Source organism: Camelus bactrianus, chromosome 34, assembly GCF_048773025.1.
Source record: "Camelus bactrianus isolate YW-2024 breed Bactrian camel chromosome 34, ASM4877302v1, whole genome shotgun sequence".
NCBI lineage: Eukaryota > Metazoa > Chordata > Mammalia > Artiodactyla > Camelidae > Camelus > Camelus bactrianus.
In genome coordinates this window covers 24,184,366-24,204,009 of record NC_133572.1, presented here as the reverse complement: position 1 = coordinate 24,204,009, position 19,644 = coordinate 24,184,366, and positions in this window count along the sequence as shown.

The following is a 19,644-nucleotide window of genomic DNA, read 5'->3' as shown; positions in this document are numbered from 1 at the left end:
TGCTCAGTTCTGAGAGATAAGTGTGTGTGAAAGCCGTCCTTCACCTAGCTTGTTGGGAAAACAAAGTTTCTTTTCAGTTGCAAACTCCATTCCATACATATATATGGGGAGGTACTAGCTCCAACTCGGTTTTACAGTGAAAACTGCAGGAACTTCAAACCGGCACTAGGAAACATACTGAGAAAGCAGAGAAAAAGTGTCTCCTGCAACCCGTTCCCTTGGTGCTAGATGAACGATCGTCTCTCCACTTGCTCAGTTCTGAGAGATACGTGTGTGTGAAAGCCGTCCTTCACCTAGCTTGTTGGGAACACAAAGTTTCTTTTCAGTTGCAAACTCCATTCAATACATATATATGGGGAGGTACTAGCCCCAACTCGGTTTTACAGTGAAAACTGCAGGAACTTCAAACCGGAACTAGGAAACAGACTGAGAAAGCAGAGAAAAAATGTCTCCTGCAACCCGTTCTCTTGGTGCTAGATGAACGAACGTCTCTCGACTTGTTCAGTTCTGAGAGATAAGTGTGTGTGAAAGCCGTCCTTCACCTAGCTTGTTGGGAACACAAAGTTTCTTTTCAGTTGCAGGCTCCATTCCATACATATATATGGGAGGTACTAGCCCCAACTCGGTTTTACAGTGAAAACTGCAGGAACTTCAAACCGGCACTAGGAAACAGACTGAGAAAGCAGAGAAAAAGTGTCTCCTGCAACCCGTTCCCTTGGTGCTAGATGAACGAACGTCTCTCCACTTGCTCAGTTCTGAGAGATAAGTGTGTGAAAGCCGTCCTTCACCTAGCTTGTTGGGAACACAAAGTTTCTTTTCAGTTGCAAACTCCATTCCATACATATATATGGGGAGGTACTAGCTCCAACTCGGTTTTACAGTGAAAACTGCAGGAACTTCAAACCGGCACTAAGAAACAGACTGAGAAAGCAGAGAAAAAGTGTCTCCTGCAACCCGTTCCCTTGGTGCTAGATGAACGAACGTCTCTCCACTTGCTCAGTTCTGAGAGATAAGTGTGTGTGAAAGCCGTCCTTCACCTAGCTTGTTGGGAACACAAAGTTTCTTTTCAGTTGCCAACTCCATTCCATACATATATATGGGGAGGTACTAGCCCCAACTCGGTTTTACACTGAAAACTGCATTAACTTCAAACCGGCACTAGGAAACAGACTGAGAAAGCAGAGAAAAAGTGTCTCCTGCAACCCGTTCCCTTGGTGCTAGATGAACGAACGTCTATCCACTTGCTAAGTTCTGAGAGATAATTGTGTGTGAAAGCCGTCCTTCACCTAGCTTGTTGGGAACACAAAGTTTCTTTTCAGTTGCAAACTCCATTCCATACATATATATGGGGAGGTACTAGCCCCAACTCGGTTTTACAGTGAAAACTGCAGGAACTTCAAACCGGCAATAGGAAACAGACTGAGAAAGCAGAGAAAAAATGTCTCCTGCAACCCGTTCCCTTGGTGCTAGATGAACGAACGACTCTCGACTTTCTCAGTTCTGAGAGATAAATGTGTGTGAAAGCCGTCCTTCACCTAGCTTGTTGGGAACACAAAGTTTCTTTTCAGTTGCAAACTAAATTCCATACATATATATGGGGAGGTACTAGCCCCAACTCGGTTTTACAGTGAAAACTGCAGGAACTTCAAACCGGCACTAGGAAACTGACTGAGAAAGCAGAGAAAAAATGTCTCCTGCAACCCGTTCCCTTGGTGCTAGATGAACGAACGACTCTCGACTTTCTCAGTTCTCAGAGATAAGTGTGTGTGAAAGCCGTCCTTCACCTAGCTTGTTGGGAACACAAAGTTTCTTTTCAGTTGCAAACTCCATTCCATACATATATATGGGGAGGTACTAGCTCCAACTCGGTTTTACAGTGAAAACTGCTGGAACTTCAAACCGGCACTAGGAAATATACTGAGAAAGCAGAGAAAAAGTGTCTCCTGCAACCCGTTCCCTTGGTGCTAGATGAACGAACGTCTCTCCACTTGCTCAGTTCTGAGAGATACGTGTGTGTGAAAGCCGTCCTTCACCTAGCTTGTTGGGAACACAAAGTTTCTTTTCAGTTGCAAACTCCATTCAATACATATATATGGGGAGGTACTAGCCCCAACTCGGTTTTACAGTGAAAACTGCAGGAACTTCAAACCGGAACTAGGAAACAGACTGAGAAAGCAGAGAAAAAATGTCTCCTGCAACCCGATCCCTTGGTGCTAGATGAACGAACGTCTCTCGACTTGTTCAGTTCTGAGAGATAAGTGTGTGTGAAAGCCGTCCTTCACCTAGCTTGTTGGGAACACAAAGTTTCTTTTCATTTGCAAACTCCATTCCATACATATATATGGGAAGGTACTAGCTCCAACTCGGTTTTACAGTGAAAACTGCAGGAACTTCAAACCGGCACTAGGAAACAGACTGAGAAAGCAGAGAAAAAGTGTCTCCTGCAACCGGTTCCCTTGGTGCTAGATGAACGAACGTCTCTCCACTTGCTCAGTTCTGAGAGATAAATGTGTGTGAAAGCCGTCCTTCACCTAGCTTGTTGGGAACACAAAGTTTCTTTTCAGTTGCAGGCTCCATTCCATACATATATATGGGAGGTACTAGCCCCAACTCGGTTTTACAGTGAAAACTGCAGGAACTTCAAACCGGCACTAGGAAACAGACTGATAAAGCAGAGAAAAAGTGTCTCCTGCAACCCGTTCCCTTGGTGCTAGATGAACGAACGTCTCTCCACTTGCTCAGTTCTGAGAGATAAGTGTGTGTGAAAGCCGTCCTTCACCTAGCTTGTTGGGAACACAAAGTTTCTTTTCAGTTGCAAACTCCATTCCATACATATATATGGGGAGGTACTAGCTCCAACTCGGTTTTACAGTGAAAACTGCAGGAACTTCAAACCGGCACTAGGAAACAGACTGAGAAAGCAGAGAAAAAGTGTCTCCTGCAACCCGTTCCCTTGGTGCTAGATGAACGAACGTCTCTCCACTTGCTCAGTTCTGAGAGATAAGTGTGTGTGAAAGCCGTCCTTCACCTAGCTTGTTGGGAACACAAAGTTTCTTTTCAGTTGCAAACTCCATTCCATACATATATATGGGGAGGTACTAGCCCCAACTCTGTTTTACAGTGAAAACTGCAGGAACTTCAAACCGGCACTAGGAAACAGACTGAGAAAGCAGAGAAAAAGTGTCTCCTGCAACCCGTTCCCTTGGTGCTAGATGAACGAACGTCTCTCCACTTGCTCAGTTCTGAGAGATAAGTGTGTGTGAAAGCCGTCCTTCACCTAGCTTGTTGGGAACACAAAGTTTCTTTTCAGTTGCAAACTCCATTCCATACATATATATGGGGAGGTACTAGCTCCAACTCGGTTTTACAGTGAAAACTGCAGGAACTTCAAACCGGCACTAGGAAACATACTGAGAAAGCAGAGAAAAAGTGTCTCCTGCAACCCGTTACCTTGGTGCTAGATGAACGATCGTCTCTCCACTTGCTCAGTTCTGAGAGATACGTGTGTGTGAAAGCCGTCCTTCACCTAGCTTGTTGGGAACACAAAGTTTCTTTTCAGTTGCAAACTCCATTCAATACATATATATGGGGAGATACTAGCCCCAACTCGGTTTTACAGTGAAAACTGCAGGAACTTCAAACCGGAACTAGGAAACAGACTGAGAAAGCAGAGAAAAAATGTCTCCTGCAACCCGTTCCCTTGGTGCTAGATGAACGAACGTCTCTCGACTTGTTCAGTTCTGAGAGATAAGTGTGTGTGAAAGCCGTCCTTCACCTAGCTTGTTGGGAACACAAAGTTTCTTTTCAGTTGCAGGCTCCATTCCATACATATATATGGGAGGTACTAGCCCCAACTCGGTTTTACAGTGAAAACTGCAGGAACTTCAAACCGGCACTAGGAAACAGACTGATAAAGCAGAGAAAAAGTGTCTCCTGCAACCCGTTCCCTTGGTGCTAGATGAACGAACGTCTCTCCACTTGCTCAGTTCTGAGAGATAAGTGTGTGTGAAAGCCGTCCTTCACCTAGCTTGTTGGGAACACAAAGTTTCTTTTCAGTTGCAAACTCCATTCCATACATATATATGGGGAGGTACTAGCCCCAACTCTGTTTTACAGTGAAAACAGCAGGAACCTCAAACCGGCACTAGGAAACAGACTGAGAAAGCAGAGAAAAAGTGTCTCCTGCAACCCGTTCCCTTGGTGCTAGATGAACGAACGTCTCTCCACTTGCTCAGTTCTGGGAGAAAAGTGTGTGTGAAAGCCGTACTTCACCTAGATTGTTGGGAACAGAAAGTTTCTTTTCAGTTGCAAACTCCATTCCATACATATATATGGGGAGGTACTAGCTCCAACTCGGTTTTACAGTGAAAACTGCAGGAACTTCAAACCGGCACTAGGAAACATACTGAGAAAGCAGAGAAAAAGTGTCTCCTGCAACCCGTTCCCTTGGTGCTAGATGAACGAACGTCTCTCCACTTGCTCAGTTCTGAGAGATACGTGTGTGTGAAAGCCGTCCTTCACCTAGCTTGTTGGGAACACAAAGTTTCTTTTCAGTTGCAAACTCCATTCAATACATATATATGGGGAGGTACTAGCCCCAACTCGGTTTTACAGTGAAAACTGCAGGAACTTCAAACCGGAACTAGGAAACAGACTGAGAAAGCAGAGAAAAAATGTCTCCTGCAACCCGTTCCCTTGGTGCTAGATGAACGAACGTCTCTCGACTTGTTCAGTTCTGAGAGATAAGTGTGTGTGAAAGCCGTCCTTCACCTAGCTTGTTGGGAACACAAAGTGTCTTTTCAGTTGCAAACTCCATTCCATACATATATATGGGAAGGTACTAGCTCCAACTCGGTTTTACATTGAAAACTGCAGGAACTTCAAACAGGCACTAGGAAACAGACTGATAAAGCAGAGAAAAAGTGTCTCCTGCAACCGTTTCCCTTGGTGCTAGATGAACGAACGTCTCTCCATTTGCTCAGTTCTGAGAGATAAGTGTGTGTGAAAGCCGTCCTTCACCTAGCTTGTTGGGAACACAAAGTTTCTTTTCAGTTGCAGGCTCCATTCCATACATATATATGGGAGGTACTAGTCCCAACTCGGTTTTACAGTGAAAACTGCAGGAACTTCAAACCGGCACTAGGAAACAGACTGATAAAGCAGAGAAAAAGTGTCTCCTGCAACCCGTTCCCTTGGAGCCAGATGAACGAACGTCTCTCCACTTGCTCAGTTCTGAGAGATAAGTGTGTGTGAAAGCCGTCCTTCACCTAGCTTGTTGGGAACACAAAGTTTCTTTTCAGTTGGAAACTCCATTCCATACATATATATGGGGAGGTACTAGCTCCAATTCGGTTTTACAGTGAAAACTGCAGGAACTTCAAACCGGCACTAGGAAACAGACTGAGAAAGCAGAGAAAAAGTGTCTCCTGCAACCCGTTCCCTTGGTGCTAGATGAACGAACGTCTCTCCACTTGCTCAGTTCTGAGAGATAAGTGTGTGTGAAAGCCGTCCTTCACCTAGCTTGTTGGGAACACAAAGTTTCTTTTCAGTTGCAAACTCCATTCCATACATATATATGGGGAGGTACTAGCCCCAACTCTGTTTTACAGTGAAAACTGCAGGAACCTCAAACCGGCACTAGGAAACAGACTGAGAAAGCAGAGAAAAAGTGTCTCCTGCAACCCGTTCCCTTGGTGCTAGATGAACGAACGTCTCTCCACTTGCTCAGTTCTGAGAGATAAGTGTGTGTGAAAGCCGTCCTTCACCTAGCTTGTTGGGAACAGAAAGTTTCTTTTCAGTTGCAAACTCCATTCCATACATATATATGTGGAGGTATTAGCTCCAACTCAGTTTTACAGTGAAAACGGCAGGAACTTCAAACAGGCACTAGGAAACAGACTGAGAAAGCAGAGAAAAAGTGTCTCCTGCAACCCGTTCCCTTGGTGCTAGATGAACGAACATCTCTCCACTTGCTCATTTCTGAGAGATAAGTGTGTGTGAAAGCCGTCCTTCACCTAGCTTGTTGGGAACACAAAGTTTCTTTTCAGTTGCAAACTCCATTCCATACATATATATGGGGAGGTACTAGGTCCAACTCGGTTTTACAGTGAAAACTGCAGGAACTTCAAACCGGCACTAGGAAACAGACTGAGAAAGCAGAGAAAAAGTGTCTCCTGCAACCCGTTCCCTTGGTGCTAGATGAACGAACGTCTCTCCACTTGTTGAGTTCTGAGAGATAACTGTGTGTGAAATCCGTCCTTCAACTAGCTTGTTGGGAACACAAAGTTTCTTTTCAGTTGCAAACTCCATTCCATACATATATATGGGTAGGTACTAGCTCCAACACTGTTTGACAGTGAAAACTGCATTAACTTCAAACAGGCACTAAGAAAAAGACTGAGAAAGCAGAGAAAAAGTGTCTCCTGCAACCCGTTCCCTTGGTGCTAGATGAACGAACGTCTCTCCACTTGCTCAGTTCTGAGAGATAAGTGTGTGTGAAAGCCGTCCTTCACCTTGCTTGTTGGGAACACAAAGTTTCTTTTCAGTTGCAAACTCCATTCCATACATATATATGGGGAGGTACTAGCCCCAACTCGGTTTTACAGTGAAAACTGCAGGAACTTCAAACCGGCACTAGGAAACAGACTGAGAAAGCAGAGAAAAAGTGTCTATTGCAACCCGTTCCCTTGGTGCTAGATGAACGAACGTCTCTCCACTTGCTCAGTTCTGAGAGATAAGTGTGTGTGAAAGCCGTCCTTCACCTAGCTTGTTGGGAACACAAAGTTTCTTTTCAGTTGCAAACTCCATTCCATACATATATATGGGAAGGTACTAGCTCCAACTCGGTTTTACAGTGAAAACTGCAGGAACTTCAAACTGGCACTAGGAAACAGACTGAGAAAGCAGAGAAAAAGTGTCTCCTGCAACCCGTTCCCTTGGTGCTAGATGAACGAACGTCTCTCCACTTGCTCAGTTCTGAGAGATAAGTGTGTGTGAAAGCCGTCCTTCACCTAGCTTGTTGGGAACACAAAGTTTCTTTTCAGTTGCAGGCTCCATTCCTTACATATATATGGGAGGTACTAGCCCCAACTCGGTTTTACAGTGAAAACTGCAGGAACTTCAAACCGGCACTAGGAAACAGACTGATAAAGCAGAGAAAAAGTGTCTCCTGCAACCCGTTCCCTTGGTGCTAGATGAACGAACGTCTCTCCACTTGCTCAGTTCTGAGAGATAAGTGTGTGTGAAAGCCGTCCTTCACCTAGCTTGTTGGGAACACAAAGTTTCTTTTCAGTTGCAAACTCCATTCCATACATATATATGGGGAGGTACTAGCTCCAACTCGGTTTTACAGTGAAAACTGCAGGAACTTCAAACCGGCACTAGGAAACAGACTGAGAAAGCAGAGAAAAAGTGTCTCCTGCAACCCGTTCCCTTGGTGCTAGATGAACGAAAGTCTCTCCACTTGCTCAGTTCTGAGAGATAAGTGTGTGTGAAAGCCGTCCTTCACCTAGCTTGTTGGGAACACAAAGTTTCTTTTCAGTTGCAAACTCCATTCCATACATATATATGGGGAGGTACTAGCCCCAACTCTGTTTTACGGTGAAAACTGCAGGAACCTCAAACCGGCACTAGGAAACAGACTGAGAAAGCAGAGAAAAAATGTCTCCTGCAACCCGTTCCCTTGGTGCTAGATGAACGAACGTCTCTCCACTTGCTCAGTTCTGAGAGATAAGTGTGTGTGAAAGCCGTCCTTCACCTAGCTTGTTGGGAACACAAAGTTTCTTTTCAGTTGCAAACTCCATTCCATACATATATATGGGGAGATACTAGCTCCAACTCGGTTTTACAGTGAAAACTGCAGGAACTTCAAACCGGCACTAGGAAACAGACTGAGAAAGCAGAGAAAAAGTGTCTCCTGCAACCCGTTCCCTTGGTGCTAGATGAACGAACGTCTCTCGACTTGCTGAGTTCTGAGAGATAACTGTGTGTGAAATCCGTCCTTCAACTAGCTTGTTGGGAACACAAAGTTTCTTTTCAGTTGCAAACTCCATTCCATACATATATATGGGGAGGTACTAGCTCCAACACGGTTTGACAGTGAAAACTGCATTAACTTCAAACAGGCACTAAGAAACAGACTGAGAAAGCAGAGAAAAAGTGTCTCCTGCAACCCGTTCCCTTGGTGCTAGATGAACGAACGTCTCTCCACTTGCTCAGTTCTGAGAGATAAGTGTGTGTGAAAGCCGCCCTTCACCTTGCTTGTTGGGAACACAAAGTTTCTTTTCAGTTGCAAACTCCATTCCATACATATATATGGGGAGGTACTAGCCCCAACTCGGTTTTACAGTGAAAACTGCAGGAACTTCAAACCGGCACTAGGAAACAGACTGAGAAAGCAGAGAAAAAGTGTCTATTGCAACCCGTTCCCTTGGTGCTAGATGAACGAACGTCTCTCCACTTGCTCAGTTCTGAGAGATAAGTGTGTGTGAAAGCCGTCCTTCACCTAGCTTGTTGGGAACACAAAGTTTCTTTTCAGTTGCAAACTCCATTCCATACATATATATGGGAAGGTACTAGCTCCAACTCGGTTTTACAGTGAAAACTGCAGGAACTTCAAACTGGCACTAGGAAACAGACTGAGAAAGCAGAGAAAAAGTGTCTCCTGCAACCCGTTCCCTTGGTGCTAGATGAACGAACGTCTCTCCACTTGCTCAGTTCTGAGAGATAAGTGTGTGTGAAAGCCGTCCTTCACCTAGCTTGTTGGGAACACAAAGTTTCTTTTCAGTTGCAGGCTCCATTCCTTACATATATATGGGAGGTACTAGCCCCAACTCGGTTTTACAGTGAAAACTGCAGGAACTTCAAACCGGCACTAGGAAACAGACTGATAAAGCAGAGAAAAAGTGTCTCCTGCAACCCGTTCCCTTGGTGCTAGATGAACGAACGTCTCTCCACTTGCTCAGTTCTGAGAGATAAGTGTGTGTGAAAGCCGTCCTTCACCTAGCTTGTTGGGAACACAAAGTTTCTTTTCAGTTGCAAACTCCATTCCATACATATATATGGGGAGGTACTAGCTCCAACTCGGTTTTACAGTGAAAACTGCAGGAACTTCAAACCGGCACTAGGAAACAGACTGAGAAAGCAGAGAAAAAGTGTCTCCTGCAACCCGTTCCCTTGGTGCTAGATGAACGAAAGTCTCTCCACTTGCTCAGTTCTGAGAGATAAGTGTGTGTGAAAGCCGTCCTTCACCTAGCTTGTTGGGAACACAAAGTTTCTTTTCAGTTGCAAACTCCATTCCATACATATATATGGGGAGGTACTAGCCCCAACTCTGTTTTACGGTGAAAACTGCAGGAACCTCAAACCGGCACTAGGAAACAGACTGAGAAAGCAGAGAAAAAATGTCTCCTGCAACCCGTTCCCTTGGTGCTAGATGAACGAACGTCTCTCCACTTGCTCAGTTCTGAGAGATAAGTGTGTGTGAAAGCCGTCCTTCACCTAGCTTGTTGGGAACACAAAGTTTCTTTTCAGTTGCAAACTCCATTCCATACATATATATGGGGAGATACTAGCTCCAACTCGGTTTTACAGTGAAAACTGCAGGAACTTCAAACCGGCACTAGGAAACAGACTGAGAAAGCAGAGAAAAAGTGTCTCCTGCAACCCGTTCCCTTGGTGCTAGATGAACGAACGTCTCTCGACTTGCTGAGTTCTGAGAGATAACTGTGTGTGAAATCCGTCCTTCAACTAGCTTGTTGGGAACACAAAGTTTCTTTTCAGTTGCAAACTCCATTCCATACATATATATGGGGAGGTACTAGCTCCAACACGGTTTGACAGTGAAAACTGCATTAACTTCAAACAGGCACTAAGAAACAGACTGAGAAAGCAGAGAAAAAGTGTCTCCTGCAACCCGTTCCCTTGGTGCTAGATGAACGATCGTCTCTCCAGTTGCTCAGTTCTGAGAGATAAGTGTGTGTGAAAGCCGTCCTTCACCTAGCTTGTTGGGAACACAAAGTTTCTTTTCAGTTGCAAACTCCATTCCATACATACATATGGGGAGGTACTAGCCCCAACTCGGTTTTACAGTGAAAACTGCAGGAACTTCAAACCGGCACTAGGAAACAGACTGAGAAAGCAGAGAAAAAGTGTCTATTGCAACCCGTTCCCTTGGTGCTAGATGAACGAACGTCTCTCCACTTGCTCAGTTCTGAGAGATATGTGTGTGTGAAAGCCTTCCTTCACCTAGCTTGTTGGGAACACAAAGTTTCTTTTCAGTTGCAAACTCCATTCCATACATATATATGGGGAGGTACTAGCCCCAACTCTGTTTTACAGTGAAAACTGCAGGAAGTTCAAACCGGCACTAGGAAACAGACTGAGGAAGCAGAGAAAAAGTGTCTCCTGCAACCCGTTCCATTGGTGCTAGATGAACGAACGTCTCTCCACTTGCTCAGTTCTGAGAGATAAGTGTGTGTGAAAGCCGTCCTTCACCTAGCTTGTTGGGAACACAAAGTTTCTTTTCAGTTGCAAACTCCATTCCATACATATATATGGGGAGGTACTAACCCCAACTCGGTTTTACAGTGAAAACTGCAGGAACTTCAAACCGGCACTAGGAAACAGACTGAGAAAACAGAGAAAAAGTGTCTCCTGCAACCCGTTCCCTTGGTGCTAGATGAACGAACGTCTCTCCACTTGCTAGGTTCTGAGAGATAAGTGTATGTGAAAGCCGTCCTTCACCTAGCTTGTTGGGAACACAAAGTTTCTTTTTAGTTGCAAACTCCACACCATACATATATATGGGGTTGTAATAGCTCCAACTCGGTTTTAAAATGAAAACTGCAGGAACTTCAAACCGGAACTAGGAAACAGACGGAGAAAGCAGAGAAAAAATGTCTCCAGCAACCCGTTCCATTGGTGCTAGATGAACGAACGTCTCTCGACTTGTTCAGTTCTGAGAGATAAGTGTGTGTGAAAGCCGTCCTTCACCTAGCTTGTTGGGAACACAAAGTTTCTTTTCAGTTGCAGGCTCCATTCCATTCATATATATGGGGAGGTACTAGTTCCAACTCGGTTTTACAGTGAAAACTGCAGGAACTTCAAACCGGCACTAGGAAACAGACTGAGAAAGCAGAGAAAAAGTGTCTCCTGCAACCCGTTCCCTTGGTGATAGATGAAGGAACGTCTCTCCACTTGCTCAGTTCTGAGAGATAAGTGTGTGTGAAAGCCGTCCTTCACCTAGCTTGTTGGGAACACAAAGTTTCTTTTCAGTTGCAAACTCCATTCCATACATATATATGGGGAGGTACTAGCCCCAACTCGGTTTTACAGTGAAAACTGCAGGAACTTCAAACCGGCACTAGGAAACAGACTGAGAAAGCAGAGAAAAAGTGTCTCCTGCAACCCGTTCCCTTGGTGCTAGATGAACGAACGTCTCTCCACTTGCTCAGTTCTGAGAGATAAGTGTGTGTGAAAGCCGTCCTTCACCTAGCTTGTTGGGAACACAAAGTTTCTTTTCAGTTGCAGGCTCCATTCCATACATATATATGGGCAGGTACTAGCTCCAACTAGGTTTTACAGTGAATACGGCAGGAACTTCAAATCGGCACTAGGAAACATACTGAGAAAGCAGAGAAAAAGTGTCTCCTGCAACCCGTTCCATTGGTGCTAGATGAACGAACGTCTCTCCACTTGCTCAGTTCTGAGAGATAAGTGTGTGTGAAAGCCGTCCTTCACCTAGCTTGTTGGGAACACAAAGTTTCTTTTCAGTTGCAAACTCCATTCCATACATATATATGGGGAGGTACTAGCCCCAACTCGGTTTTACAGTGAAAACTGCAGGAACTTCAAACTGGCACTAGAAAACAGACTGAGAAAGCAGAGAAAAAGTGTCTCCTGCAACCCGTTCCCTTGGTGCTAGATGAACGAACGTCTCTCGACTTGCTCAGTTCTGAGAGATAAGTGTGTGTGAAAGCCGTCCTTCACCTAGCTTGTTGGGAACACAAAGTTTCTTTTCAGTTGCAAACTCCATTCCATACATATATATGGGGAGGTACTAGCTCCAACTCGGTTTTACAGTGAAAACTGCAGGAACTTCAAACCAGCACTAGGAAACAGACTGAGAAACAGAGAAAAAGTGTCTCCTGCAACCCGTTCCCTTGGTGCTAGATGAACGAACGTCTCTCCACTTGCTAGGTTCTGAGAGATAAGTGTTTGTGAAAGCCGTCCTTCACCTAGCTTGTTGGGAACACAAAGTTTCTTTTCAGTTGCAAGCTCCATTCCATACATATATATGGAGAAGTACTAGCCCCAACTCGGTTTTACAGTGAAAACTGCAGGAACTTCAAACATGCACTAGGAAACAGACTGAGAAAGCAGAGAAAAAGTGTCTCCTGCAACCCGTTCCCTTGGTGCTAGATGAACGAACGTCTCTCCACTTGCTCAGTTCTGAGAGATAATTGTGTGTGAGAGCCGTCCTTCACCTAGCTTGTTGGGAACACAAAGTTTCTTTTCAGTTGCAAACTCCATTCCATACATATAAATGGGGAGGTACTAGCCCCAACTCGGTTTTACAGTGAAAACTGCAGGAATTTCAAACCGGCACTAGGAAACAGACTGAGAAAGCAGAGAAAAAGTGTCTCCTGCAACCCGTTCCCTTGGTGCTAGATGAACGAACGTCTCTCCACTTGCTCAGTTCTGAGAGATAAGTGTGTGTGAAAGCCGTCCTTCACCTAGCTTGTTGGGAACACAAAGTTTCTTTTCAGTTGCAGGCTCCATTCCATACTTATATATGGGCAGGTACTAGCTCCAACTCGGTTTTACAGTGAAAACGGCAGGAACTTCAAACCGGCACTAGGAAACAGACTGAGAAAGCAGAGAAAAAGTGTCTATTGCAACCCGTTCCCTTGGTGCTAGATGAACGAACGTCTCTCCACTTGCTCAGTTCTGAGAGATAAGTGTGTGTGAAAGCCGTCCTTCACCTAGCTTGTTGGGAACACAAAGTTTCTTTTCAGTTGCAAACTCCATTCCATACATATATATGGGGAGGTACTAGCCCCAACTCTGTTTTACAGTGAAAACTGCAGGAACTTCAAACCGGCACTAGGAAACAGACTGAGAAAGCAGAGAAAAAGTGTCTCCTGCTACCCGTTCCATTGGTGCTAGATGAACGAACGTCTCTCCACTTGCTCAGTTCTGAGAGATAAGTGTGTGTGAAAGCCGTCCTTCACCTAGCTTGTTGGGAACACAAAGTTTCTTTTCAGTTGCAAACTCCATTCCATACATATATATGGGGAGGTACTAGCCCCAACTCGGTTTTACAGTGAAAACTGCAGGAACTTCAAACCGGCACTAGGAAACATACTGAGAAAGCAGAGAAAAAGTGTCTCCTGCAACCCGTTCCCTTGGTGCTAGATGAACGAACGTCTCTCCAGTTGCTCAGTTCTGAGAGATAAGTGTGTGTGAAAGCCGTCCTTCACCTAGCTTGTTGGGAACACAAAGTTTCTTTTCAGTTGCAAACTCCATTCCATACATACATATGGGGAGGTACTAGCTCCAACTCGGTTTTACAGTGAAAACTGCAGGAACTTCAAACCAGCACTAGGAAACAGACTGAGAAAGCAGAGAAAAAGTGTCTCCTGCAACCCGTTCCCTTGGTGCTAGATGAACGAACGTCTCTCGACTTGCTGAGTTCTGAGAGATAACTGTGTGTTAAATCCGTAATTCAACTAGCTTGTTGGGAACACAAAGTTTCTTTTCAGTTGCAAAATCCATTCCATACATATATATGGGTTGGTACTAGCTCCAACTCGGTTTGACAGTGAAAACTGCATTAACTTCAAACAGGCACTAAGAAACAGACTGAGAAAGCAGAGAAAAAGTGTCTCCTGCAACCCGTTCCCTTGGTGCTAGATGAACGAACGTCTCTCCAGTTGCTCAGTTCTGAGAGATAAGTGTGTGTGAAAGCCGTCCTTCACCTAGCTTGTTGGGAACACAAAGTTTCTTTTCAGTTGCAAACTCCATTCCATACATACATATGGGGAGGTACTAGCCCCAATTCGGTTTTACAGTGAAAACTGCAGGAACTTCAAACCGGCACTAGGAAACAGACTGAGAAAGCAGAGAAAAAATGTCTATTGCAACCCGTTCCCTTGGTGCTAGATGAACGAACGTCTCTCCACTTGCTCAGTTCTGAGAGATAAGTGTGTGTGAAAGCCTTCCTTCACGTAGCTTGTTGGGAACACAAAGTTTCTTTTCAGTTGCAAACTCCAATCCATACATATATATGGGGAGGTACTAGCCCCAACTCTGTTTTACAGTGAAAACTGAAGGAAGTTCAAACCGGCACTAGGAAACAGACTGAGGAAGCTGAGAAAAAGTGTCTCCTGCAACCCGTTCCATTGGTGCTAGATGAACGAACGTCTCTCCACTTGCTCAGTTCTGAGAGATAAGTGTGTGTGAAAGCCGTCCTTCACCTAGCTTGTTGGGAACACAAAGATTCTTTTCAGTTGCAAACTCCATTCCATACATATATATGGGGAGGTACTAGCCCCAACTCGGTTTTACAGTGAAAACTGCAGGAACTTCAAACCGGCACTAGGAAACAGACTGAGAAAACAGAGAAAAAGTGTCTCCTGCAACCCGTTCCCTTGGTGCTAGATGAACGAACGTCTCTCCACTTGCTCAGTTCTGAGAGATACGTGTGTGTGAAAGCCGTCCTTCACCTAGCTTGTTGGGAACACAAAGTTTCTTTTCAGATGCAAACTCCATTCCATACATATATATGGGGAGGTACTAGCCCCAACTCTGTTTTACAGTGAAAACTGCAGGAACCTCAAACCGGCACTAGGAAACAGACTGAGAAAGCAGAGAAAAAGTGTCTCCTGCAACCCGTTCCCTTGGTGCTAGATGAACGAACATCTCTCCACTTGCTCATTTCTGAGAGATAAGTGTGTGTGAAAGCCGTACTTCACCTAGCTTGTTGGGAACACAAAGTTTCTTTTCAGTTGCAAACTCCATTCCATACATATATATGGGGAGATACTAGCTCCAACTCGGTTTTACAGTGAAAACTGCAGGAACTTCAAACCGGCACTAGGAAACAGACTGAGAAAGCAGAGAAAAAGTGTCTCCTGCAACCCGTTCCCTTGGTGCTAGATGAACGAACGTCTCTCCACTTGCTGAGTTCTGAGAGATAACTGTGTGTGAAATCCGTCCTTCAACTAGCTTGTTGGGAACACAAAGTTTCTTTTCAGTTGCAAACTCCATTCCATACATATATATGGGTAGGTACTAGCTCCAACTCGGTTTGACAGTGAAAACTGCATTAACTTCAAACAGGCACTAAGAAAAAGACTGAGAAAGCAGAGAAAAAGTGTCTCCTGCAAACCGTTCCCTTGGTGCTAGATGAACGAACGTCTCTCCAGTTGCTCAGTTCTGAGGGATAAGTGTGTGTGAAAGCCGTCCTTCACCTAGCTTGTTGGGAACACAAAGTTTCTTTTCAGTTGCAAACTCCATTCCATACATATATATGGGGAGGTACTAGCCCCAACTCGGTTTTACAGTGAAAACTGCAGGAACTTCAAACTGGCACTAGGAAACAGACTGAGAAAGCAGAGAAAAAGTGTCTCCTGCAACCCGTTCCCTTGGTGCTAGATGAACGAACGTCTCTCGACTTGCTCAGTTCTGAGAGATAAGTGTGTGTGAAAGCCATCCTTCACCTAGCTTGTTGGGAACACAAAGTTTCTTTTCAGTTGCAAACTCCATTCCATACATATATATGGGGAGGTACTAGCTCCAACTCGGTTTTACAGTGAAAACTGCAGGAACTTCAAACCAGCACTAGGAAACAGACTGAGAAACAGAGAAAAAGTGTCTCCTGCAACCCGTTCCCTTGGTGCTAGATGAACGAACGTCTCTCCACTTGCTAGGTTCTGAGAGATAAGTGTTTGTGAAAGCCGTCCTTCACCTAGCTTGTTGGGAACACAAAGTTTCTTTTCAGTTGCAAGCTCCATTCCATACATATATATGGAGAAGTACTAGCCCCAACTCGGTTTTACAGTGAAAACTGCAGGAACTTCAAACATGCACTAGGAAACAGACTGAGAAAGCAGAGAAAAAGTGTCTCCTGCAACCCGTTCCCTTGGTGCTAGATGAACGAACGTCTCTCCACTTGCTCAGTTCTGAGAGATAAGTGTGTGTGAGAGCTGTCCTTCACCTAGCTTGTTGGGAACACAAAGTTTCTTTTCAGTTGCAAACTCCATTCCATACATATAAATGGGGAGGTACTAGCCCCAACTCGGTTTTACAGTGAAAACTGCAGGAATTTCAAACCGGCACTAGGAAACAGACTGAGAAAGCAGAGAAAAAGTGTCTCCTGCAACCCGTTCCCTTGGTGCTAGATGAACGAACGTCTCTCCACTTGCTCAGTTCTGAGAGATAAGTGTGTGTGAAAGCCGTCCTTCACCTAGCTTGTTGGGAACACAAAGTTTCTTTTCAGTTGCAGGCTCCATTCCATACTTATATATGGGCAGGTACTAGCTCCAACTCGGTTTTACAGTGAAAACGGCAGGAACTTCAAACCGGCACTAGGAAACAGACTGAGAAAGCAGAGAAAAAGTGTCTATTGCAACCCGTTCCCTTGGTGCTAGATGAACGAACGTCTCTCCACTTGCTCAGTTCTGAGAGATAAGTGTGTGTGAAAGCCGTCCTTCACCTAGCTTGTTGGGAACACAAAGTTTCTTTTCAGTTGCAAACTCCATTCCATACATATATATGGGGAGGTACTAGCCCCAACTCTGTTTTACAGTGAAAACTGCAGGAACTTCAAACCGGCACTAGGAAACAGACTGAGAAAGCAGAGAAAAAGTGTCTCCTGCTACCCGTTCCATTGGTGCTAGATGAACGAACGTCTCTCCACTTGCTCAGTTCTGAGAGATAAGTGTGTGTGAAAGCCGTCCTTCACCTAGCTTGTTGGGAACACAAAGTTTCTTTTCAGTTGCAAACTCCATTCCATACATATATATGGGGAGGTACTAGCTCCAACTCGGTTTTACAGAGAAAACTGCAGGAACTTCAAACCGGCACTAGGAAACAGACTGAGAAACAGAGAAAAAGTGTCTCCTGCAAACCGTTCCCTTGGTGCTAGATGAACGAACGTCTCACCACTTGCTAAGTTCTGAGAGATAAGTGTTTGTGAAAGCCGTCCTTCACCTAGCTTGTTGGGAACACAAAGTTTCTTTTCAGTTGCAAGCTCCATTCCATACATATATATGGAGAAGTACTAGCCCCAACTCGGTTTTACAGTGAAAACTGCAGGAACTTCAAACATGCACTAGGAATCAGACTGAGAAAGCAGAGAAAAAGTGTCTCCTGCAATCCGTTCCCTTGGTGCTAGATGAACGAACGTCTCTCCACTTGCTCAGTTCTGAGAGATAAGTGTGTGTGAAAGCCGTCCTTAACCTAGCTTGTTGGGAACACAAAGTTTCTTTTCAGTTGCAAACTCCATTCCATACATATATATGGGGAGGTACTAGCTCCAACTCGGTTTTACAGAGAAAACTGCAGGAACTTCAAACCGGCACTAGGAAACAGACTGAGAAAGCAGAGAAAAAGTGTCCCCTGCAACCCGTTCCCTTGGTGCTAGGTGAACGAACGTCTCTCCACTTGCTCAGTTCTGAGAGATAAGTGTGTGTGAGAGCCGTACTTCACCTAGCTTGTTGGGAACACAAAGTTTCTTTTCAGTTGCAAACTCCATTCCATACATATATATGGGGAGGTACTAGCCCCAACTCTGTTTTACAGTGAAAACTGCAGGAACCTCAAACCGGCACTAGGAAACAGACTGAGAACGCAGAGAAAAAGTGTCTCCTGCAACCCGTTCCCTTGGTGCTAGATGAACGAACGTCTCTCCACTTGCTCAGTTCTGAGAGATAAGTGTGTGTGAAAGCCGTCCTTCACCTAGCTTGTTGGGAACACAAAGTTTCTTTTCAGTTGCAAACTCCATTCCATACATATATATGGGGAGGTATTAGCTCCAACTCAGTTTTACAGTGAAAACGGCAGGAACTTCAAACAGGCACTAGGAAACAGACTGAGAAAGCAGAGAAAAAGTGTCTCCTGCAACCCGTTCCCTTGGTGCTAGATGAACGAACGTCTCTCCACTTGCTCAGTTCTGAGAGATAAGTGTGTGTGAAAGCCGTCCTTCACCTAGCTTGTTGGGAACACAAAGTTTCTTTTCAGTTGCAAACTCCATTCCATACATATATAAGGGGAGATACTAGCTCCAACTCGGTTTTACAGTGAAAACTGCAGGAACTTCAAACCGGCACTAGGAAACAGACTGAGAAAGCAGAGAAAAAGTGTCTCCTGCAACCCGTTCCCTTGGTGCTAGATGAACGAACGTCTCTCGACTTGCTGAGTTCTGAGAGATAACTGTGTGTTAAATCCGTCCTTCAACTAGCTTGTTGGGAACACAAAGTTTCTTTTCAGTTGCAAAATCCATTCCATACATATATATGGGTTGGTACTAGCTCCAACTCGGTTTGACAGTGAAAACTGCATTAACTTCAAACAGGCACTAAGAAACAGACTGAGAAAGCAGAGAAAAAGTGTCTCCTGCAACCCGTTCCCTTGGTGCTAGATGAACGAACGTCTCTCCAGTTGCTCAGTTCTGAGAGATAAGTGTGTGTGAAAGCCGTCCTTCACCTAGCTTGTTGGGAACACAAAGTTTCTTTTCAGTTGCAAACTCCATTCCATACATACATATGGGGAGGTACTAGCCCCAACTCGGTTTTACAGTGAAAACTGCAGGAACTTCAAACCGGCACTAGGAAACAGACTGAGAAAGCAGAGAAAAAATGTGTATTGCAACCCGTTCCCTTGGTGCTAGATGAACGAACGTCTCTCCACTTGCTCAGTTCTGAGAGATAAGTGTGTGTGAAAGCCTTCCTTCACCTAGCTTGTTGGGAACACAAAGTTTCTTTTCAGTTGCAAACTCCAATCCATACATATATATGGGGAGGTACTAGCCCCAACTCTGTTTTACAGTGAAAACTGCAGGAAGTTCAAACCGGCACTAGGAAACAGACTGAGGAAGCTGAGAAAAAGTGTCTCCTGCAACCCGTTCCATTGGTGCTAGATGAACGAACGTCTCTCCACTTGCTCAGTTCTGAGAGATACGTGTGTGTGAAAGCCGTCCTTCACCTAGCTTGCTGGGAACACAAAGTTTCTTTTCAGTTGCAAACTCCATTCCATACATATATATGGGGAGGTACTAGCCCCAACTCTGTTTTACAGTGAAAACTGCAGGAACCTCAAACCGGCACTAGGAAACAGACTGAGAAAGCAGAGAAAAAGTGTCTCCTGCAACCCGTTCCCTTGGTGCTAGATGAACGAACATCTCTCCACTTGCTCATTTCTGAGAGATAAGTGTGTGTGAAAGCCGTACTTCACCTAGCTTGTTGGGAACACAAAGTTTCTTTTCAGTTGCAAACTCCATTCCATACATATATATGGGGAGATACTAGCTCCAACTCGGTTTTACAGTGAAAACTGCAGGAAATTCAAACCGGCACTAGGAAACAGACTGAGAAAGCAGAGAAAAAGTGTCTCCTGCAACCCGTTCCCTTGGTGCTAGATGAA